Source organism: Pleurodeles waltl, chromosome 5, assembly GCF_031143425.1.
Source record: "Pleurodeles waltl isolate 20211129_DDA chromosome 5, aPleWal1.hap1.20221129, whole genome shotgun sequence".
Lineage (NCBI taxonomy): Eukaryota > Metazoa > Chordata > Amphibia > Caudata > Salamandridae > Pleurodeles > Pleurodeles waltl.
In genome coordinates, this window is record NC_090444.1 from 848,461,917 (window position 1) to 848,487,191 (window position 25,275).

Consider the following 25,275-nt stretch of genomic DNA (forward strand, 5'->3'; position numbering starts at 1 on the left):
GACCCTCAATCTCTGCAGATCCCAATACCAAAGGAAAAAGGAAACGAAGGGAACCCACCATTAAAAACAAACGAACCAGAACTTTGAGCCCCTTTAATTTGGTGCAGCCCTCTAATAAGGATGCGATTCTAACCTCCTTACATAACACTAACGAACGACAGGAAAATGAGTATAATAGGGATCTCATAAGAGACGAGCTTTCAAAGTTGCTTCTTCCCATTTTAGCTTGTCTCCAAACAATAGAGGATAAACTGGAAGGTCTTATTAAGAGCCAGCTCTCAGTACCTCCCTCAACTGTAGAATCTCAACTCCATTCCTATCATTCCCCCCTTAATTGAGAGCTCATCACTGTTAGTAGACCACCTGACCAAATGAGCAAGTCCCATCTTCTCCCCATAAATCAAGATTGGACCAGTTCTGTCAAAGTAGCTAGCATCCCAAAGAACAAGCTCCCCATGGTCTCAGCTCCCCTTCCAGAAGGAACTGTTCTTTTGAACAAAACAGCAACTAACACGGGGGAAGCTAACCCTAACTGCGAGTATCCTCAATCAGGCCCCCAATAGAGGGCCCAGATTAGTGGTTCGTCTGGACCAAGAGTGTTGCATCTTCCACCGGAATCATGCCCATATGTTCTCATTATATCCAATGTACCTGAACTCAAACCCAAATCCTTGGAATCTTTCATTGAACTTAAAAACAAGGTCATTCATTGGTTGCACGTTAATGCGGGGTTTGTATTCTCCATGATACCCTCGATATTGATGGTGAGAAGGGTAGGGTGGGTGGGCTCCTCAGTGAAGATTGGCTCAGGGGATTGTATTGTTATTAACTTTAACTCTCCTGACCTTGTTCAGCTGCTTTTTTCAAATGCCAATAGACCATATCCTTCAATAGGTAAAGCTTCCCTTTGTAGGCTTCAAGTGTTCTATCCTCCCTCCACGCCACTTGTGAGTAGGCAATTGCCGTTGTTGTACGGAGTTCCCCCTGTTACCCAACTACAGCCTATCCCTGAACCTGGCCTTAGACGCCTTTCGTTGTCTCTTTCTGAGGTAGACTAACTAAGAGATGACCCTTCGGGAGTGGCTCTGAGTTCCAGTGAAGCTGAATATATTTACCATCCTGTCCTCAGTGTTTCTACTTCTGTTATTTCATCAACTCTGACGGACTCTGACAATCAGGGAACCTCCAAAAGCACTATGCATCTAGCCAATGAGGAAGGGGCTTTTAGCCTGATAACCGTTCCTTGCAACTCCGGGCTCACCCGTTTGGATAATTTACCAGATATGAATATGACTGGTGCAGTATCCAGCGAGGTGAATAAACCACAGAGTGAGAAAGCTATAGGTTACAGTATGCCTGGGGGAAATAGTATGGTTTCCAGTTGTATCTCCCCTTGTAGGAAATATCTCCAGAATGAAGCAGGGTCCACTAAAATAGATGATTTTGACAAGGTACTCAGCTGGAATATAGCAGGGCTAGAAAGTAAATTACAAAACCTAGGATGGGGCAAATTTATTGATGTACACCGGATTTGCCTACTCCAAGAAACATGGGCATTGGAACCTAAATACAGATTAGGCTTTAAAAGCTATTGGGTTGCAGCACGCAAGTCATCCTCTGGGAGACCATCGGGAGGGCTACTTATTTGGTTAAGCAGTTCTCTTAGGTGTAAAGCAGAAGGAATTGATATGGGTTGCCCCGATTTGCAGGCTTTATTAATAGCGATCTCTGAAGGGAGATCTTTACTATTAATTAATATCTATAATAGGAATGTGGGCTCCCATTGCGACTCTGTTGCTTTGCCCATTTTGGATAGTTTTCTCAAAACCAACTCTTCCCATTTTATCCTGATTGGAGGGGACTTTAATCTCACATTCGAGCCAAATCCCTCAGTTCAAGGGATATGTAAAGAAGAGGATGCCTATTGGGGTATCCCTCAGCTAATCTCCAATAAAAGACCAAGACTGAATAAATCTGCGCGCTTACTGGCTGACATTACATTAGCGCATGGTCTCCGAGCTTGTAATGGCCGCTCCCGCTCGGATACTAATTTGCAACCCACCTTTAGGCGTGGATATCATAGGAGTCAGATTGACTACATACTTCTTGACATCCGATTGTGGAGCCACATGTTTGACATGAGGGTCCAAGAGCATGTTGAGAGTGACCACGACCCGTTGATTCTACTGACCAGAGGACTTTTCCCTTCGCTCAAAGCTCCCCATTCTAAGGCTTATGCCCTACAGCTGGCCCTAACAAACAATAGACGCAACTTAAAATGGGAATCTGTTATTTCATCGCCTAAACATCTTGCATCTATATATAACTTGTTAGCCAATCAAATGAAGTGTATGATCCGGTTTTATGAGGAGGGTGAGGGTGATAGACTTTTAGCAGCTCATACTGAACTGTTTAATTCTCTAAAGCATCTCTTTACTAAAGAGATTTCTAGTAATCCAAATAAAAAGCATTGTGCTCCCTGGTTTAATAACTTATGCAGGGAAGCACAACTAATTCTTCTGAAAGCCCAAAAAGAAGGCTGTGTTGAGTCTTTAAGAATAGCCAGGAAGGATTATAAGAAGGAATGTCTTAAGGCGCGCAGAAACTGGGAAGAGGCCAGATGGGCTACTATCCTGGAGGCTGCCAAATCTAACGACACATCCAGGTTCTGGAAGTTAATAGCAGATGACTGTAGAGATTCTCCCTCCGCACCTGGCTCCTCAATTCTCTCTGCAGCATGGGTGGAGCATTTTGGGCAACTATATGAAGGACCATCTGAAGTATCTCTTTGGGCCCCTGATGTTTTAACAACCCAAGAGCCCACTCCGATTATATTTACCCTAACCGAAACAAGAGCAGCAATAGATTCACTGAATTGGGGAAAGGTGCCTGGCCCAGATAAGATTCCAGGCGATTTATATAAGTCAAGACCTGATATATGGGCACCATATTTTAACCTCATCTGTAATGCAATTGCAGCGGGGGCTCCCGCCCCTCCTACGTGGAAAGGGGCTGAAATAGTACCCATTTTTAAAAAAGGCAGCCCCAATATTCCTGCCAACTATAGACCGATTTGTCTTCTTGACAATTCCCAAAAAATGTATGCAAAACATCTTTTGTCTCATCTTGATGAATGGATTTCGGAGTCTGAAGTTCTTTCTGACTTACAAGCGGGGTTTAGACCTGCAGTGAGTACCATAGACCAAGCCCTGAGATTCTTGTCAATCAAATGGAAGAATGTGGACCTGGGAGGGGGACATGTGTATGTGGTCTTTATAGATCTTAGAGCTGCATTTGACTTGATCCCCAGGAACATGCTATGGTCAACACTCTCCAACATGGGGGTTCCATCTGCCCTCTTGAAACTTATTGCCCAATTGCATGATAATACCTATGCTCAAATCAGATGCGGTAAGGGGGGTGAGTTGACTGATCCTGTAGCCATTAAAAAAGGAGTTAGACAGGGTTGTGTCTTGGAGCCCACTCTTTTCCTGCTTTACATTAATAACTGTAACCATTACTTAGAGAATTGCATAAACGACTGGCCTAAATTGGCTGGGAAAAAAATCCTGTGCCTGCTATATGCGGATGACACAATTTTGTTAGCAAAAACACCAATGGGAATTCAAAACTTGGTCAATCAATTCTGTGTCTTTTGTAGAGACTATGGTCTGGACGTAAACGTCAAGAAAACGAAACTTATGATATACAGTACTTCAAGGAAACAATTGCGTGCTAGAATAGAAATGAACTCAATTCCGCTGGAGAAAGTGGAAGAGTTCGATTACTTGGGTATCAGACTATCAACCACAGGTAAATGGAAAGCAGCTATTGATAAAGGGGCACTTATTATAAGCCAAAGAGGTGGGGCCCTTGTGCGTAGGTCTAGAAAGGCTCCGAGTCCCCCCTTAAATATAAGTGCGGAGATTTATAATGTCCAAATCCGTGCGGCGGCCCTATATGGAGCAGAACTTTGGGGCGCGCACAAAAACTTGGACATTTTGCAAACTAAAGAAACCCTTTCCTGAGACAGGTTTCCCGGGTAGGTATGGGTACATCAATGATCCCTCTTAGGCTTGATTTAGGTTTAAATAGCATCAAAACCACAGCAGCCCTAAGACCTCTTTCTTACTGGATTCGTTTATGGAAAACTGTTGAACTTGAACCATTCAGGCTGGCGATAAGGGAACTTATAGCCTCTCCCCAGAGTCTGGAAAAAATCCTATGGCTGAAGGAGATGAAAGCTGCCTGGGATCAAATAGGATTCCCCCATTATTGGAAATATCCTGAACTAATCCCCAATAATGCAAGGCTACTCGTTAAAAGAAGATATTGGGAGAAAATTAATGAAGATTCCTTGCACCATAAGGGGGCGGGTAGGCTAACAATGGAATTTCTTCAATTTAAACATGAGCCCTGGCCTGAGAACTTTTTGAATCTTTTTATGCCTCCGTATGCTCGTGCTTTATATATCCAGCTAAGATATGGTACTTTGCCTATCAATAGTTATACGGCTCACTGGTCATCTATTAATCCTTCAACTGATAGATGTATTCTTTGCCAACATGGTAAAGAAACAATAGAGCACATACTATTTTTCTTCCCTTTGTACAAGAGTCCCAGAGGGAGGTGGATCATCCCCCTCGGTAAAGATTTATTACTGCAGGATAGAGCTAATGCCACCATAATCTGCATATATGATACATCTTCATTGGTAGCTACTTCAGTTACCAAATATTTATCAGAGGCTTGGTTCATCCGCAGTAGGTCTATCGCAGCCAAGGGCATTTGAGTTGGTTAGGCAATAGCCCATAGAGGGAGATTTAATAAGACATAATTGGCATTGACGCCTTTTTTCCCTCTTCTTTTATGTGGCTTTTTTAGGAATTCCATTAGAAACCAGCAGACCTTTACATGAGCAGTAGAGACTTTATAAGTTTATAGAGACATTTTTGCACTTGGAATTTGATATGCTATTTTACAAAATATCTTATTTATGGAAGTGAATTTTATCTGTTTTTTAACTGGCTAAGACCAGGTCTTATGAAAGGAAATAGCTCTACTCATCGCTATGATAGACACAAGTCTTCATCACAACTTTTTCTCTTTTTATTCACCTATGTTTTATTTATTGTATTTTTACTATGATCAAAAGCTCAGTTTTGAGGATCTCACTGCTAAATTTCTTTGATTGTGGGCTACTGGTATTACCAGCAATATGTATGATTGTTATTATGAATTTTAATATTTTTAAAATTATTATGTAAGATTGTTATTCCTGAAAATGTTAAATGGTCTAGAATTCTACACCGAATGAACCTAAATAAATAAAAAAATACTGCTTCTGTTTGTCATTTATATATGAGACCGTATGGTAAGTTAGAGAACCGGATGTGACCTGAGTGACCATGACTTCCCTGAGAAGCCAAATATGACATGCGCTCGGCTGCCAGTCATCTCTATCCGTGGGTGGAGATGAGGCCCTGCTAGTTAGCCAGAGCAAAACCCGGATTGGAGCGACAGGTGTCACCAGCAGTGGGTTAGACTAAGGGCTGGATTTATACTTTTTGGCGCACAACTGCGCCAACGTAGTTGTGCGTCAAAAAATTTAACGCCTGCTAACGCCATTCCAAAGCGCCATGCAGGCACCTTATGTATGGAATGACGTTAGCTGGCGGAGCTGCCTGGTGTGCGTAAAAAAAAATGACTTACACCAGGCAGCGCCGGCGTAGGGGAAAATGGAGCTTGGGCGTCAAAAAATGGGGCAAGTCAGGCTGAGGCAAAATGTTCGCCTCAACCCGATTTGCGCCATTTTTTTTTACTCCCAACCCCCATTGAAATGACTCCTGTCTTAGCAAAGACAGGAGTCATGCCCCCTTGCCCAATGGCCATGCCCAGGGGACTTATGTCCCCTGGGCATGGTCATTGGGCATAGTGGCATGTAGGGGGGCACAAATCAGGCCCCCCTATGCCACCCAAAAAAATATATATATATACTTACCTGAACTTACCTTAAGTTCCCTGGGATGGGTCCCTCCATCCTTGGGCGTCCTCCTGGGGTGGGCAAGGGTGGCAGGGGGTGTCCCTGGGGGCATGGGAGGGCACCTCTGGGCTCCTTCCGAGCCCACAGGTCCCTTAACGCCTGCCCTGACCAGGCGTTAAAAAATGACGCAAAAGCGGCTGGACGTCATTTTTTTTGACCCGCCCACTCCCGGGCGTCATTTTTGCCCGGGAGTGTAAATACGGCGCACATGCCTCGGAGTCATTTTTTAGAAGGGAACGCCTACCTTGCATATCATTAACGCAAGGAAGGTGTCCACACTAAAAAATTACGCAAACTCCAAGATCTTTGGCGCTAGACGGGTCTAACGCCAAAGTATAAATATGGAGTTAGTTTTGCGTCGGATTTGCGTTAAAAAAAACGACGCAAATCCGGCGCAAACAGAGTATAAATATGCACCTAAGTCTCCCACACTGAGGGTGATTCTGCCGCTCAAAATCCAGTAGTCTCATTAGAATAATGAAAGCCTACGCGACATGGCGCAGCCAACGTTTGGTCAGGCTCTAATTTTCAGGTCCTCCAGAGTATCTCTGTCTCAATATATATAATGACGCCTCAATACCGTATACGGAGACGTCCATGGTACTGAGGATTTCCACCTCCAGCTACGTAGGCTATCCTATCTGAAGCTGGAGGTTGTTCAAGCTTGAACTTTAAAAGGGAAAACCCCATCTGGTGTGCCCTCTCTGAACTTACTGGTCTATAATGGCGAATCCACAGCAGTTAGAAATAGAAGTTAATGTGATAACTACACATCTATTAGCAAATGGCTTAACGCCCCAGGGGGGTCCAGTCACATTTGTGGTGGATGCCCATGTAGCTTAGAACAGAACTTTTTTATTCTTGGATCACTTTTCCAGCAGTTGATGGGAACACAAATACATTTCATTATTATACACTTGCAAATGCGCCTGGACAATACAGAGCATACGCATACTTAGAAATACCCTTATCTTATCAAGAACATAACAATTGGCTTGATGGCGCCCTACCCCACACAATGTTACCAGTAAGGTTAGGTCCATTAAGTAATGATGGTCCTACCTGGCCTTTATTGGCCACCTACACACCACATCTTGCAGTTGCAAATTTAGGTGTGGCTGAGGTTCGTCGTTTATATACAGAATTAACAGCGATATATAGACGATTAGTACAATTCTTAATGCAAACATTAAATACAAAGCCAGCACGTGCTGCTCCAGCACATTCACATGCAGGAACACCAGGTATAAACCCTGCGACTGTACATTAGATCATGGGTAAAGAACCTGCCAAACGGGAGGAAACTCTGTTTTGGTTAGCACAAAAAATGAATGCGCTGGAGGCAGTATTTCCCCAAATGGGACCTCAGGATAAACATAGAACATTAGCAATGTGCTTACCTTTTGGGATGGTCCCTACAGTAGATAACTGTAATATCTGGGGCACGGTATTTGCCGTGCTGTATACAACCGCACCCGGTACACCAAAACGTGCCAATTTACCAGAGGTGTTAAAACAAATTCAAGATGAATACGGGGCTGCCCCGGCCCTAGATTTGGGGATGGAATTGATGGGCAATTTTGCCATAGTATTCTCAATCATTTTAAGTAAACTTAAAGGAGAAGCGGTCGCACTTGCCGTGACGTTCTGCAACAGGATCAGGAACGCGAGCTGCCTAAAATAATCGCAGAAACTTATTCTAGCATAGGTTGAGACAGTTTAGGGGACAGACCATCTAAACCACAATTACAAGGCAAATCTAATAAAGATTTTCCTAAGCAAACACCTAAGGGCAATAAGAAACGCTGGGGTAAAAAACAACAAACTCCTAAAGAAGAGAGGGGAGAAATTCCAGGTTTAGAGACCCCGCAGAACAGATATAATCTTGGAAATCGAGATAATATAAAAACGCCTGATAGATATCAAAATATTGATACACACCAATATTGTTCCTTTCAGGACTCGTCGGGAAAACGAAATGAGAGAGGTGGGCGATCAGAGCGAAGAACAGAGTACGTTAAACCGAGACAAGAATCACAACGCTCATCTGAGGTTTCTGTTAAAAAGGAAGAGAAACCCACCCAACAAAAACCCCAATTCAAAAAGAAAAATGTGGCAGCAGTCACAGTCCGACATGCCACTCACAAGAGGGTTCTCCTGAAGAACAAGAAGTGGGCTCTAGCACTGCCAGACATTGCGGCAGAGGTTACAATATTTCAACTGAATCTTCTAGAGCATCTGGAGGTGAAAGCAACTGATGACTTTATTCAAGTAGAAACTGTGGAGATGCGTGTCTACACGCCTGATAGAGTGTATAAAGTAACGCTACAGTTAGAAGGAGACATTGAGCGCATAATAGATGCAATCTTTTGGGATCGAGTAGTAAACATCTAAGATGTTTTGTTGGCCGAACAAGATTGGCCACCTGATTTTGTCCATACCTGCCCATATGGGGAAGATATAATTAAGCCTTCCTTCTCGCCCCTTGTTCCAGAGGAACTCGCTGAATCCTATGCCATTGATTGGGCTCTGGCACAGGCTCCTGCATTATACAGAGATCACGTAGGATGGGATAGAGAATCCCCCTACCATGTAATTCCAATCAAAAATGAACCTCAACCTCAACCGCAGTATCCAATAAAACATGAAGCAAAAGCACCTGTGAGAGAAATACTCACACAATTAGAGTACCAGGGTGTAATTGAACCCTGTGTCTCCCCAATGAATAATTCATTATTCCCAGAAGCTAAACCGGACCATTCATATAGAATAGTCTTAGACTACAGACACTTAAACAGTCATACACGCAGTTATGCTATACAGAACTCACATAGCACCGCACTAATGAACAATATAGTGTGTAAAAAATACAAAACAACACTGGACATTTCCAATGTTTTTTTCTGCAAGAATATAGCGCCTGAGAATAGAGACTTAACAAGTTTCAGCGCACTGGGCTCCCGGAAAAAATTCTGTTGTTTACCTCAGGGGTATAAGAACAGTCCAGGAATGTTCGCAGCTCGTGTGACTGCAATTTTGCATGAGATTGACCCTGAAGCATTGTCCTATGTAGATGATAGCTATCTTACGGATGATGAACTACTATAACATCTAAGACGGGTAGCCCGCATTGTGGTAGGATTTTCTGAATTTGGCTACAAATTCAATTAAAAAAAACTAAAATTGCCTTCCTTAGCGTCCTGTTTTTGGGATATGAGCTATCAAGTGAAGGAAAGAGCCTAGCACCACAATTCTTAGAAAAATGCACACAGCTACAGCCACCAAACATGATTAAAAAACTACAATCTCTATTTGGTTTCCTAAATTTTGGCAGAACCTACAATCCAGATTATGCTACACGCCTGAAACCTCTATATGATATGATATGTCCTGATTTTTCAAGTACGTTCTGGACAATTGAACACACACAAATTCTTCGAGATTTGCAAACACACATGCTTGCAGCACAACACTTACATACAAGGGACAACAAAACACATTTGGTCATCAGAGTAATAGCTTGTGCCATCGGTTTCACTTATGTGACAATTAATGAAGGTGAGACAGTCCCGATTGCATACAAATCACACTTATATTCAGCGGCAGAACATCGCTTTGCTCCCACTGAGAAAATTCTCACTGCTGTACAGATGGCGGTCATTAAAGAAAGACTTCTTGCCCAAGGAAAACGCATTATTGTCGTTCCTCCTATCCAGGCCCTAGAGGCTGTTACAAAAGCGAGCGTCCCGAACGCAAAACCATTACATCCATGTTTGATACAATGGGCTACGTCTTTGACAGCCACTGATATAGACTACATTTTTTACCAAAAATTACAAACTCAAGAATTTTTACAGTACGAAATAGAGTACCCATTTCCAGCAAATACATTGCCTATTGAACAATATCACAGAGTCATGTACACCGATGGCTCAGCACAACCCGCAATTGGCACAAAACACCAATATTCTGCTGCTTGTGCAGTCATAAGTGGCTATATGGAGGGCGATAAATGTTGTCCTTTACATACCTCTATGCTAATCCTAGGGGATTGCACAGCACAGTTGGCAGAGCCAAAGGCTCTGCTGATGGCACTAGAGCACACGGATCCTGCACAGCCTACACTGATTGTTTGTGATTCATATTATTGTGTCCAGTCTTTAATGAATACCTGCATTATTGGCACCAGAATGGATTCAGAGATTCCAAAGGCAACACCATCAAACACAGACTTCTGTGGGAGAAAGTAGCATATCTGAAAGAGATGCTACCAAATGTCCATGTTGTACATACACTTGGACACCAGCGTGTTGGGATACATGTTGCTGGAAATACATTAACTGATGAAGCAGCAAAGTCAGCTGTGGCAGTGGCTGCTGTAGCTGCAGTGACTCGCTTGTGTTCAAAACCGGATGCAGACATATGGGCTGCTGTGACAGCTACGGCTGATGGTACGCCCTTAAAGGATTTCCTAACAAGTACCACTACCGAATGGGAGGTATGCTGAACGCTGAGGTTAAGATATCAGGCATAGGGGTACAAGACATTCCCAATAGAGATTTAAGATCACAATTGATTAAAGCAGAGCATGTCGGGGTGGCATCTGCCCATGCTGGTGCGGCTGCTACAATTTAGATTTTGCAAGCCCGTTATTGGTGGCCAGGTCTCTATAAAGAGACCAAGCAGTATGTCCTTTGCTGTGACATCTGCCAACAAATTAAAGTTTCCACTGCAAAACGCCTGCCGCAGACACCCCTCCTGATTTCAAACAAACCATTACAATGCGTGTACTTGGACCACTGTGGTCCCCTAACACAGGACAGTGCATACAAGTATATTTTATTCGCTGTTGATTCCTGCTCCAGATTTTTATGGGTGTGGCCACAATGCTCGGCTGATTCTTGAACTGTTATTAAAGATTTGCGAGTCTTTATCAGCACATATGCATTTGCGGCTTTCCATTCAGACCAGGGCCCTGCTTTCGCCTCAAGGGCATTCAGGGACGCCATGGCTTCATTGGGGGTCCAACTCCAGTACTCGTCTCCATTTCATCCCGAGGGAAATAGTGTAGTGGAGCAATTAAACCGTGATTTAAAGCAATCCTTAACAGCGAGAGTCTTAGGTACGGGTCGTAGTTGTCTTAACCACCTATATGGGGTCCAGATAGCACTTAATAATCTGCCTAGTAGGTCCCTGGGGGTCGTACTTCATATGAGTGCCTGTTTGGAACTCAAATGTATGTTCCGGATCTTGATGGTCCTGGCGTGGAGGCAGCAGAAACACCTTTTGACATAAATGAACGTGTCACTGTCTTACGGGAATTACAACAGTTCCATGACGATAATTCTTCCATCAGTGATGCCTCCACAGGAATCAAGGATGTGCCAGTAACATCTACCGGCTGGATTCCCAAAGTTGGGTATCTTGTATGTGAAAAAGTCACTGTATAATAGGAATTTGGCCATTCATATTGAGCACCAGTCCCAGTACTAGAGATACTCGGTACTAGAACAGTTATTCTACCACCGTTGGCAGGTGCCAAAGAAAATCGTTTTGTCTCGATCCACAATGTCAAATTACACCATGTGGCCAATCCTGCACAGCAGACCAAGAGGAACATCCAGTGGCTCCAGAATCCCTCTCACTGCTGGCAAAGAAGTTCCTTTACAAGTCGTTTATACCAACACCAACACCTCTCCGAGCTTGGGGAGGGTGGAAGACGATCTAGCATTGGTTCCACTAACAAAAAATTTAGAAACATTTGATTGAGTTGACTCAACTCCAACAAAGATGGTGCAATTTATACTGTGCCACCAAGGGAAACACCAACTCCACCACTGACCACAGCCCCACCATTTTCACGAAATGCTTCTGGATATTTTGCCGACTTCAATGACGATGTCTCAGACTCATTCGCCTCTTCAACACCTGACTTGTCAAGAGCACGTAAACAAAAAAATTGGTTTAAAGAAACATATTTTGTTTTTCCATGGAACTATCTATGGCTCTCCTTGACTGTCTTAGCTTTCCTACTATGGACTGGTTTTGTCATTACCTTTTTCTTATTAATACATGGTCATTTTCTTCCTGAAAAATCAACAGTTGAATTAGTGGAGGAAGTCTTAAAACCACATTTTTCATCACATAAGGTCCGAAGAGACTTATCATTTGTGAACATTTCTGCAGTACCAATTTCTGATGCGATTGTTTGGGACAAAGTAATATTTGATATATATGGTCCCACGGAAGTAATTCAAATACCATATGTGTTCAAATTATCAATGAATAATACCGTAATACCAGGCATTGTTTCTGATGATTGGGATGTGAAAACAGTTGTTTCTCTGATGACTGAATTATAGTATTATACTGTCCTTGAAAACGAAGATGTTTATCAGTCTAAAGAGAATTATGGTGATATGTTTTGCCATAATTATTATGGCCACCATTTCATACATAGAGCGAGCAGCCCCAAAACTGTTTTTAAGCATACACAATGGGAAAATTGTCTGACTCCACCACAGGGGAGTTTTAAAACATATTCTGAAAAGCTTACATATTTTTCTGGGCACAGTGTAAAAAATGCTGAGTCATAGTATTTTAAGGTACCACCCACTAAGGATATACATATATTAATTTCGAATACGAAATGTATATATTCAGAATCCTCTGTTTCCTGATTGTCTATAGAAATCTATGAATATTGGCTGAAGTTGATCAATTTGAAAAGTGTGTGGGAAACTAAAAATTGGCAAATTAGAGGCAGGGAAGCTTTGTTTACAGCATGCCTTATTCCTGTACAAATGATGTTTTTAAATGAAACGGTACAACAAACCAGTTGTTTAGGCTTTGCTAAAATTAAGGAATTAAACCACCCAGTATATCTGCCCCTGCAAAATTTCAAAATGGCAAAAATATTCAAATGCAACTGAAGATCAGCGCGACAAATGGGTCCTGAATGGTACAGTTAATGTTTCACTGACACGTCCTGGCAGATGGTTATTGTCGCCAATAGATACCAATGGGTGTCATCAACGTTTTATCAACTCCTTGGGGAGTTTTAGAACTAGTAGGCTGACCCTCGCTATATATCATCCGAACATGCGAGTATAGTTACGACATATAGTGTAGGACAATTGTGCCAGCAATGGTTAAGATCATCTTCACTAGATGGGGCTAGAGAACACCTCAGTCTCCTGTCTAATAACACTGACTTGCAGGACTTCCAGGTAGGCCCCAGAAAACACTGTAGGAAGCGTTTCTTATATGAAGTATATAATGACATTTTGAAGCTTTCCCTACAAGAAGCAGCTGCCCGGTTAAGGCAAACAGACCAGGAAATTTTAAAAATGCATTAGCTGTTGTGGATAATGGGATTAATACCTTGTCTGACCGGATATACATTTTAAATAATATTGTCTCTTCTGCTATAGACATTATACAAACAGATATGTCTTCTTTACATCATGGACAGAGTCAGCTAAGGTCCATTATGCAGTTGGTTTGGACACTTCAAACATTGAAGGTGGGTTGCGTTCCCTGGGCAGCATGTCAGTGCGAGGGAGATATTTTCTTCCTTTATTTTGACGCGACAACAACAACTGATGGCTAAGAAGGAAGCAACTTATGTCATGCTTAACATCGAAAAATTAGAAAAGTTGCCTTTTACTGAGGCTGAAATACCATCTGCTGAGTGGCTAATACACGGGGTCATTAATCTGCCTATTTCTACAGTACAATTCACCTCCTGTTTAAAACACATTCCGGTAGGCAGATATGAAAGGCTGGGAGATAGTTACATTCATGAGGTGTGGGAGCTTCCCTTCTCGTACAAATGTTTCAGTGGCATGAAAGAAGCCTTTCTTAGCGGTAGTGAATGCAAGACTTCAGTCAGCCATTCAATGGTTTGTAAACAGCTGTCCTTGCATGGGGCGTGTAACGCCTCTTCTTCGAACTTGGCATGTTTTCTGAAGGGAGTTCCAGTCCCTTTGATTAGACCTACGTTCCAGGTGCTTTCAAACGGCAGCTACGTCCTCCTTAATGGTAAAGACTGTTGCGGCATGTGAGCTGGAATAGTTTACGTTGTTTCGGTCTCTAAGGTCGTTACATGCTGCCGGAACGTACTCTTTCCCCCAACTAAACTTAAAGAGGTAGCTGACATTTGGCCTCACATTGCTACGTCAAATGTGAATTTTGACAAGTTGAGCAGACTCAAGGCTTTACTGTTTCAAAAGCATGTGGCATGTGAGTATATGTCAGGGTGTTTTTACTGTCTCACTGGGATCCTGCTAGCCAGGGCCCCAGTGCTCATAGTGAAAACCCTATTTGTCAGTGTGTTTTATATGTGTCACTGGGATCCTGCTAGCCAGGACCCCAGTGCTCATAGTTGTGGCCTGAATGTGTTCCCTGTGTGGTGCCTAACTGTGTCACGGAGGCTCTGCAAACCAGAACCTCAGTGCTTATGATCTCTCTGCTTTTAAAATTGTCACTGCAGGCTAGTGACCGTTTTTACCAATTCTGATTGGCACACTGGAACACCCTTATAATTCCCTAGTATATGATGCCTAGGTACCAGGGTATTGGGGTTCCAAGAGATCCCTATGGGCTGCAGCATTTCTTTTGCCACCCATAGGGAGCTCAGGCAATTCTTACACAAGACTGCCACTGCAGCCTGAGTGAAATAATGTCCACATTATTTCACAGCCATTTAACACTGCACTTAAGTAACTTATAAGTCACCTATATGTCTAACCCTCACCTGGTGAAGGTTAGATGCAAAGTTACTAAGTGTGAGGGCACCCTGGCACTAGCCAAGGTGCCCCCACATTGTTCAGGGCAATTTCCCCGGCCTTTGTGAGTGCGGGGACACCATTACACGTGTGCACTATATATAGGTTAATCCCTATATGTAGCTTCACAATGGTAACTCTGAAGATGGTCATGTAACATGTCTAACATTGTGGAATTGTCCCCCCATGCCAAATCTGGTATTGGGGTGCCAATCCCATCTATCCCCGGGGCTCCAGCATGGACCCCGGGTACTGCCAAACTAGCTCTCTGGGGTTTTCACTGCAGCTACCACTGCTGCCAACCCTCAGACAGGTTTCTGCCCTCCTGGGGTCTGGGCAGCCCAGTCCCAGGAAGGCAGAACAAAGGATTTCCTCTGAGAAAGGGTGTTACACTCTCTCCCTTTGGAAATAGGTGTTAAGGGCCTGAGAGGAGTAGCCTCTCCTGGCCTCTGGGAATGCTTTGAAGGGCACAGATGGTGCCCTCCTTGCATAAACCAGTCTACACTGGTTCAGGGATCCCCCAGCTCCTGCTCTGGCGTGAAACTGGACAAAGGAAAGGGGACTGACCACTCCCCTGTCCATCACCACCCCAGGGGTGGTGCCCAGAGCTCCTCCAGTGTGTCCCAGACCTCTGCCATCTTGAATGCAGAGGTGTGAGGTCACAATGGAGGCCTCTGAGTGGCCAGTGCCAGCAGGTGATGTCAGAGACCCCTCTTGATAGGCTCTTACCTGGTTAGGTAGCCAATCCTCCTCTGAGGGCTATTTAGGGTCTCTCCTGTGGGCTTCTCGTCAGAAAACGAATGCACGAGCTCACCAGAGTTCCTCTGCATCTCTCTCTTCAACTTCTGCCAAGGATCGACTTCTGACTGCTCCAGGACGCCGGCAAAACCGCAACAAAGTAGCAAGACGACTACCAGCAACATTGTAGTGCCTAATCCTGACTGCTTCCTCGACTGTTTCCAGGTGGTGCATACTCTGAGGGCTGTCTGCCTTCACCCTGCACTGGAAGCCAAGAAGAAATCTCCTGTGGGTCGATGGAATCTTCCCCCTGCCAACGCAGGCACCAAACTTCTGCATCATCGGTCCTCTGGGTCCCCTCTCATCTTGATGAGCGTGGTCCCTAGAACACAGGAGCTGGATCCAAGTGACCCCGACAGTCCAGTGGTCCTTCTGTCCAAATTTGGTGGAGGTAAGTCCTTGCCTCCCCACCCCACACAGTAATCCTGTGTGGTGCGTGATCTGCAGCTGCTAGGGCTTCGGTGCACTTTTGCAAGGATTCCTTTGTGCACAGCCCAGCCCAGGTACCCAGCACTCCGTCCTGCATTGCTCAACTCGCTGTGTTGACCACTGGCTTCGTGGGACCCTCTTTTGTTGTGTTGAGATGACCGCCATGCTCAGATTTCTTGAATGCCTGTTTAAGTGCTTCTGCGGGTGCTGCCTGCTTTTGCATGGGCTCTATCTGCTGCTGAGTGACCCCTCTGTCTCCTCCTCCAAGGGGCGACCTCCTGGTCCTTCCTGGGCCCCGGCAGCACCCATTATCTTCAACCACGACTCTTGCAGCTAGCAAGGCTTGTTTGAGGTCTTTCTGCGTGGAAATAACTCTGTATCCTCCAGCACGCTGTGGGACATCTTCTAACCAAAGGAGAAATTCCTGGCGCCTTCTGTTGTTGCAGAATCTTTGGCTTCTTCCACCCGGAGGCAGCCCTTTTGCACCTTCATCCGGGGTTTAGTGGGCTCCTGCCCCCTAAGGACACTTGTGTGACTCTTGGACTTGGTCCCCTTCCTTTGCAGGTCCTCAGGTCCAGAAATCTGTCTTCAGTGCTTTGCAGTCAGTTGTTGCCTTTGCTGAATCCCCTATCTCGACTTTACTGTCCTTCTGGGGTAGAAGGGTAACTTTACTTCTACTTTTCAGGGTCTTGGGGTGGGGTATCTTGGACACCCTTAGTGTTTTCTTACACTCACAGTGACCCTCTACACACTACACTAGGCCTGGGGTCCATTCGTGGTTCAAATTCCACTTTTGGAGTATTTGGTTTGTGTTGCCCCTAAGCCTATTGTGTCCTATTGTCTCCTAATGCATTCTATTGTGTACTACAGTGTTTACACTAATTTTCTAACTGTTTACTTTCCTGATTTTGGTTCTCTGTGTATATTTTGTGCATTTTACATACCTCCTAAGGGAGTATTTCCCCTGAGATACTTTTGGCATACTGTCACTAAAATAAAGTACCTTTATTTTTAGTAACTCTGATTATTGTGTTTCTTGTGATATAGTGCTATATGATATTAGTGTTATAGTAGGAGCTTTGCATGTCTCCTAGTTCAGCCTAAGCTGCTCTGCTATAGCTAACTCTATCAGCCTAAGCTACTAGAACACTACTAATCTACTAATAAGAGATAACTGGACTTGGAACAAGGTGTAAGTACCATCAGGTACCCACTATAAGCCAGGCCAGCCTCCTACATTCAGCTTTGTCTTATTATTGTTATAATAACCAGTTTTACGGTCTTGTTTTATTTCCGTCTATCTAACTGTTTTTGCCTAGGTCAGCACTCTGTTCTCAAACAAGACATTCTTGATCACTCTGTGCTTTTTCCAAGGCTACAGCACGGTACATTGCCGGTGAACGTGGTAGAAGTTTAGTCTCCAACATTCATAGAAAATTCATATCTTTACGTAGGGACACCCTCTGAGAATATCAGCTGGGTTATTATAAAAACAGTTCCTTGTCCCTTACACACTAGAGGGAGATTCCAGCCAGGGAACCATGACTGTGTGCTGATTGCCGAAGGCTTCGCTACAGATGCTTACGCAGACCGCAGGCCTTTGCTCAGGTATGGGGGTTGATGTCTTCCCAGGGGAACCTGAAGGGCAGACTTAGAGCTTAACATTCTGTGCTCTATCCTAGCCAAGGTAGGGATTAGTCCATTCAGAATAGTGACAACATAATAGCGTTGTTCTTATGCTTCACTCTACTCGTCACAATTTTAATACTGTCATGTTGTGTCGTCCTGGTTATTGCAGCTCACGCCTTGCTATCTAAGATGGAGTCGTTTTATTAAAACTCATTATTGAAACATATACTGCTTCTGTTTGTCATTTCTATATGAGACTGAATAGTAAGTGGGAGAACCGGATGGTACCTGAGTGACCATGACTTCCCTGAGAAGCCAAATATGTCATGCGCTCGGCTGCCCGGTCATCTCTATCCTTGGATTGGAGCGACAGGTGTCACCAGCAGTGGGTTAGACTAAGGCCCTCATTACAACCCTGGCGGTCGGTGTTAAAGCGGCGGTAATAACGCAAACAGACCAGCGGGAAAAAAATGGGATTACGACCGTGGAGGAAACCACCAACATAGACAGCCACTTTAACACTCCGACCACCACGGCGGTACAAGCAAACACCGCGGCAGTAAGCGCCAATAGACAGGCGGAAGACAAAGTACCGCCCACTGTATTTCAAGATGCCTATCCGCCACCTTTTCTGGGGTGGAACCAACCCTATCAAAAGCACTGCAGAAACAGTACACAGAAGGCAAACCACTCACCTTTTGACACCCAACAAAGAACCAGGACGCCCAGGAGCCCGAACTTCAGGTGATACCTATGTTTGTTTACCTCCTCTTCTACCAGGAGTACGAATGGCGGCGGCAGCGACTACGGTGAGTACTGCACCTACAACACAGGGGAGGGGGGAGGAAAGAGAGTGACACACACACACAAAACCCCCACCCTCACACACAACAACATACACACAAATACATGTATCAACATTACATATACACCCCTCCACCCCCTGGAAGAACGCAAGCACAAAAGGAAATGATTGTAATGATTGTAAATATGAAAAATCCATTAGTCAAAAGTCAAAATTCTGTATATACAAATAAGTACACCAACTACACAAGTCCGGATAGTGTACCAATCATTGTCCGTGGACCACTGGGCCCAAAATGCATGGGCGAAGCCCACACATGATACCTGACTGGAAACGGAGAGAACACTGCTGGGGCATCAGATTGAAAATATACTTGCACCTCAGGGAGAGGGGGAAGGGAAGGGGGGCACCTCAGCCTGATGAACGCACGACGCCATTGCTGCACGAGGGGGCTCCATGCCCACTGCTGTATCCTGGGGAATGCAAAGCCACAGTCTCTCAAGTCTCTCCAGTGGGTGGTTTGCCCACTGCTTTATCCTGGGGAGTCTCCACTGGTTCTGGAGGGGGCCTGGTGCCCAGAGTGCTTCATCCTGCCAAGGACTGAGGTAGTGGATGTGATACTCCACTGGGTCTGGAGTAGGCCTGGTGCCCAGAGTGCTTCATCCTGCCAAGTACTGAGGTAGTGGATGTGATACTCCACTGGTTCTGGAGGGGGCATGGTGCCCAGAGTGCTCCACGTGCAGTGTGGCTGACACAATTTCCTCACCTGGGTGTGTGTGCCACAAGATTGGCGGCGTTCAGGTAGCATGATACACCATGGAGGCAGCGGCATACCCCACACTGCTGGGGCTTCACCTTCCACCTGCAGGTGCAAACAGTGATGGAAGTCATGCCTCATGGAAGCTGCCCAGGGTCCAGGAATTCTCCTCCAGCCTCAGACGACTGACCACTGGGGATGGTAGCCATGTCAGCGGTGGTGCCACTATCCGAGGACACCGCAGGGCCGGTGGAGGTGATTGCGGCGGTGATTGTGGGGTGTCTGTAGGAAAGTACCATCTTGCCTGGCATGTTACCCCCATATTTCACTGTATATATGTTATTTTAGTTGTATGTGTCACTGGGACCCTGCCAGCCAGGGCCCCCGTGCTCATAAGTGTGCCCTGTATGTGTTACCTGTGTTATGACTAACTGTCTCACTGAGGCTCTGCTAATTAGAACCTCAGTGGTTATGCTCTCTCATTTCTTTCCAAATTGTCACTAACAGGCTAGTGACCAATTTTACCAATTTACATTGGCATACTGGAACACCCTTATAATTCCCTAGTATATGGTACTGAGGTACCCAGGGTATTGGGGTTCCAGGAGATCCCTATGGGCTGCAGGATTTCTTTTGCCACCCATAGGGAGCTCTGACAATTCTTACACAGGCCTGCCACTGCAGCCTGAGTGAAATAACGTCCACGTTATTTCAAAGCCATTTTACACTGCACTTAAGTAACTTATAAGTCACCTATATGTCTAACCTTTACCTGGTAAAGGTTAGGTGCTAAGTTACTTAGTGTGTGGGCACCCTGGCACTAGCCAAGGTGCCCCCACATTGTTCAGGGCCAATTCCCCGGACTTTGTGAGTGCGGGGATACCATTACACGCGTGCACTATACATAGGTCACTACCTATGTATAGCTTCACAATGGTAACTCCGAATATGGCCATGTAACATGTCTAAGATCATGGAATTGCCCCCCCCAATGCCATCCTGGTATTGGGGAGACAATCCCATGATTCCCCGGGTCTCTAGCACAGACCCGGGTACTGCCAAACTACCTTTCCCGGGGTTTCACTGCAGCTGCTGCTGCTGCCAACCCCTCAGACAGGTTTCTGCCCTCCTGGGGTCCAGCCAGGCTTGGCCCAGGAAGGCAGAACAAAGGACTTCCTCAGAGAGAGGGTTTTACACCCTCTCCCTTTGGAATAAGGTGTCAGGGCTGGGGAGGAGTAGCCTCCCCCAGCCTCTGGAAATGCTTTGATGGGCACAGATGGTGCTCATCTCTGCATAAGCCAGTCAACACCGGTTCAGGGATCCCTCAGCCCTGCTCTGGCACGAAACTGGACAAAGGAAAGGGGAGTGACCACTCCCCTGACCTGCACCTCCCCTGGGAGGTGCCCAGAGCTCCTCCAGTGTGCTCCAGACCTCTGCCATCTTGGAAACAGAGGTGCTGCAGGCACACTGGACTGCTCTGAGTGGCAAGGGCCAGCAGGTGACGTCAGAGACTCCTTCTGATAGGCTCCTTCAGGTGTTGCTAGCCTATCCTCTCTCCTAAGTAGCCAAACCTCCTTTTCTGGCTATTTAGGGTCTCTGCTTTGGGGAATTCCTTAGATAACGAATGCAAGAGCTCATCAGAGTTCCTCTGCATCTCTCTCTTCACCTTCTGCCAAGGAATCGACTGCTGACCGCGCTGGAAGCCTGCAAAACTGCAACAAAGTAGCAAAGACGACTACTGCGACATTGTAACGCTGATCCTGCCGCCTTCTCGACTGTTTTTCTGGTGGTGCATGCTGTGTGGGTAGTCTGCCTCCTCTCTGCAATAGAAGCTCCGAAGAAATCTCCTGTGGGTCGACGGAATCTTCCCCCTGCAACCGCAGGCACCAAAGAACTGCATCAATGGTCCTCTGGGTCTCCTCTCAGCCCGACGAGCGAGGTCCCTTGAACTCAGCAACTCTGTCCAAGTGACTCCCACAGTCCAGTGACTCTTCAGTCCAAGTTTGGTGGCGGTAAGTCCTTGCCTCCCCACGCTAGACTGCATTGCTGGGAACCGCGTGTTTTGCAGCTACTCCGGCTCCTGTGCACTCACCGAGGATTTCCTTCATGCACAGCCAAGCCTGGGTCCCCGGCACTCTAACCTGCATTGCACGACCTCCTGAGTTGTCCTCCGGCGGCGTGGGACTCTCTTGTGCAACTTCGGGTGAGCACTGATTCACTCCACTTTGTAGTGCCTGTTCTGGCACTTCTGCGGGTGCTGCTTGCTTCTGAGTGGGCTCTTTGTCTTGCTGGATGCCCCCGCTGTCCCCTCACGCAATTGGTGACATCCTGGTCCCTCCTGAGTCACAGCAGCATCCAAAAACCCTAACTGTAACCCTTGCAGCTAGCAAGGCTTGTTTGCGGTCTTTCTGCGGGAAAATACTTCTGCACGACTCTTCACGACGTGGGACATCCATCCTCCAAAGAGAAAGTTTCTAGCCCTTGTCGTTCATGCAGAATCCTCAGCTTCTACCATCCAGTGGCAGCTTCTTTGCACCCAGAGCTGGCATTTCCTGGGCATCTGCCCACTCCCGACTTGATCGTGACTTTTGGACTTGGTCTCCTTGTTCCACAGGTACTCTCGTCTGGAAATCCATCATTGTTGCATTGCTGGTGTTGGTCTTTCCTGCAGAATTCCCCTATCACAACTTCTGTGCTCTTTGGGGAACTTAGGTGCACTTTGCACCCACTTTTCAGGGTCTTGGGGTGGGCTATTTTTCTAACCCTCACTGCTTTCTTACAGTCCCAGCGACCCTCTACAAGGTCACATAGGTTTGGGGTCCATTTGTGGTTCGCATTTCACTTCTAGAGTATATGGTTTGTGTTGCCACTATCCCTATGTGCCCCCATTGCATTCTATTGTGACTATACATTGTTTGCACTGTTTTCTATTGCTATTTCTGCATATTTTGGTATTGTGTACATATATCTTGGGTATATTTGCTATCCTCATACTGAGGGTACTCACTGAGATACTTTTGGCATATTGTCATAAAAATAAAGTACCTTTATTTTTAGTATATCTGTGTATTGTGTTTTCTTATGATATTGTGCATATGACACTAGTGGTACTGTAGGAGCTTCACTCGTCTCCTAGTTCAGCCTAAGCTGCTCTGCTAAGCTACCTTTTCTATCAGCCTAAGCTGCTAGACACCCCTCTACACTAATAAGGGATACCTGGGCCTGGTGCAAGGTGTAAGTACCCCTTGGTACTCACTACAAGTCAGTCCAGCCTCCTACATTGGTTGTGCAGCGGTGGGACAAGTACTTTGCAACTACTTACCACTTTTGTCATTGTACTTTTCATAAGAGAAAAATATACAAAACAAGTTCAGTGTATGTACACCTAACCAAAAAGTTTTGCTTTTCTTCTCTCACTTCTTTTCTAAGTGCTGAAAAGTACCTCTAAAACTTTCAAAAAGTTCTTAAAAAGTTTTAAAAGTTTTTTTTCTGTTCTTTAAAAAGATCTAAAAACGTTTTCTTTCTTTTTCTATCCCTTAAACACTTTCTAAAATGTCTGGCACAGGCCAAACAGTTGATCTGTCCAAGACTGCTTATGACCACCTTGACTGGAAGGCAGAAAGGAGTCTCTGTGTAGAAAGAGGTTTAGGGGTAGGGAAGAATCCCTCTAGAGAACTATTAGTTAACATGCTAGTTGAACAAGACAAGACTTTTGTTGGCACTTCTGGTGAGAAATTAGCTGATGGTTCCCACTCTGATTCTGGGGCACCCCTAGCAAAAGATTTGGGAGGGAATCTTTCCAACCTGCCCCTTAGCAGGCCACCTAGCATAGCTGGTACTTATGTGAATTCACATCACAGTAAAAGTGTTGCTTCTCATCACAGTAGAAGTATCCCTTCTGTAGGCCAGAATGTTAGTGTGCCATCTGTTAGGGCCAGGTCTCCTTCTGTTCATTCTCATCATTCCTCTGTTTCAAGACATGCCCTACCCACCCACCCTGATGACAGAGTGTTAGAAAGGGAGCTCAATAGATTGAGAGTGGAACAATCCAGGCTGAAGCTCAAGAAGCAACAGCTGGATTTAGATAGGCAGTCCTTGGAAATAGAAAGAGAAAGACAGAAATTGGGTTTAGAAACCCATGGTGGCAGCAGCAGTATTCCAAATAGTCATCCTGCAAAAGATCATGATTCTAGGAATCTGCACAAGATAGTTCCCCCTTACAAGGAGGGGGATGACATTAACAAGTGTTTTGCTGCACTTGAGAGGGCCTGTGTTGTACAGGAGGTCACTCAAAGGCAGTGGGCTGCTATCCTATGGCTATCTTTCAGTGGAAAGGGTAGGGATAGGCTCCTTACTGTAAAAGAAAGTGAGGACAATAATTTTAAAGTTCTTAAGAATGCACTCCTAGATGGTTATGGCTTAACCACTGAACAGTACAGGATGAAGTTCAGAGAAACCAAAAAGGAGTCTTCACAAGACTGGGTAGACTTTGTTGACCATTCAGTGAAGGCCTTAGAGGGGTGGTTACATGGCAGTAAAGTTGCTGACTATGAAAGCCTCTATAACTTAATCCTGAGAGAGCATATTCTTAATAATTGTGTGTCTGATTTGTTACACCAGTACCTGGTGGACTCTGATCTGACCTCTCCCCAAGAATTGGGAAAGAAGGCAGACAAATGGGTCAGAACAAGGGTGAACAGAAAAGTTCATACAGGGGGATGACAAAGATGGCAAGAAGAAGGATGGTAAGTCTTCTGACAAGGGTGGGGACAAATCTAAAATTGAGTCTTCATCAGGCCCACAAAAACACTCTGGTGGGGGTGGTGGGCCCAAATCCTCTTCAAATCAAAACAAAGAAAATAAACCATGGTGCTATTTATGTAAAATAAAATGCCATTGGACAACAGATCCCAGTTGTCCAAAGAAAAGCACCAAGCCTCCTACCACTACAACCCCTGCTGCTACACCTAGTGCCCCTAGTAATAGCAGTGGTGGTGGGAGCAAACCTACTAATAGCCAATCCAAGGGAGTAGCTGGGCTCACTTTTGGTAATTTAGTTGGGGTTGGTCTTGTTAGGGAGACCATAGAGGCTGTGTTAGTCTCTGAGGGGGCTATTGATTTAGCCAGCTTGGTTGCTTGTCCCCTTAACATGGATAAGTACAAGCAACTACCCCTAATAAATGGTGTTGAGGTTCAGGCCTACAGGGACACAGGAGCCAGTGTTACCATGGTAATAGAGAAACTGGTCCACCCTGAACAACACCTACTTGGTCACCAGTACCAAGTAACCGATGCTCATAACAACACACTTAGCCACCCCATGGCTGTTGTAAATCTCAACTGGGGCGGGGTTACTGGTCCAAAGAAAGTTGTGGTTGCCTCAGATTTACCTATAGACTGTCTACTAGGGAATGATTTAGAGACATCAGCTTGGTCAGATGTGGAGTTGGAGGCTCATGCAGCAATGCTGGGCATTCCAGGGCATATTTTTGCTTTAACCGGGGCTCAGGCCAAAAAGCAAAAAGGACAGGGTGACTTGGATCCTGGAAGAATGGACCAAGTGCTCCCTAAAGCTAGGGTTAGTAGTGGTAAATCACTACCTACTATCCCTCCCTCTACAGTGGATTCAACTTCTGAGGAAGAAGAATTTCCACCCTGTGCAGAACCTACACCAGAGGAGCTGGAAGCAGACACTGCTGAGCTTTTGGGTGAAGGGGGGCCTGCCAGGGAGGAGCTGAGTGTGGCACAGCATACCTGTCCCACACTAGAGGGTCTAAGGCAGCAAGCTGTCAAACAAGCAAATGGGGATGTCAGTGACCCTCACAGAGTTTACTGGGAGGACAACCTCTTGTACACTGAAGCAAGGGATCCAAAACCTGGAGCTGCCAGGAGATTGGTGATTCCTCAGGAGTACATAAAGTTCCTCCTAACTCTAGCCCACGACATTCCCTTAGCTGGACATTTGGGGCAAATGAAAACTTGGGACAAGCTTGTCCCCTTGTTTCATTGGCCTAGAATGTCAGAG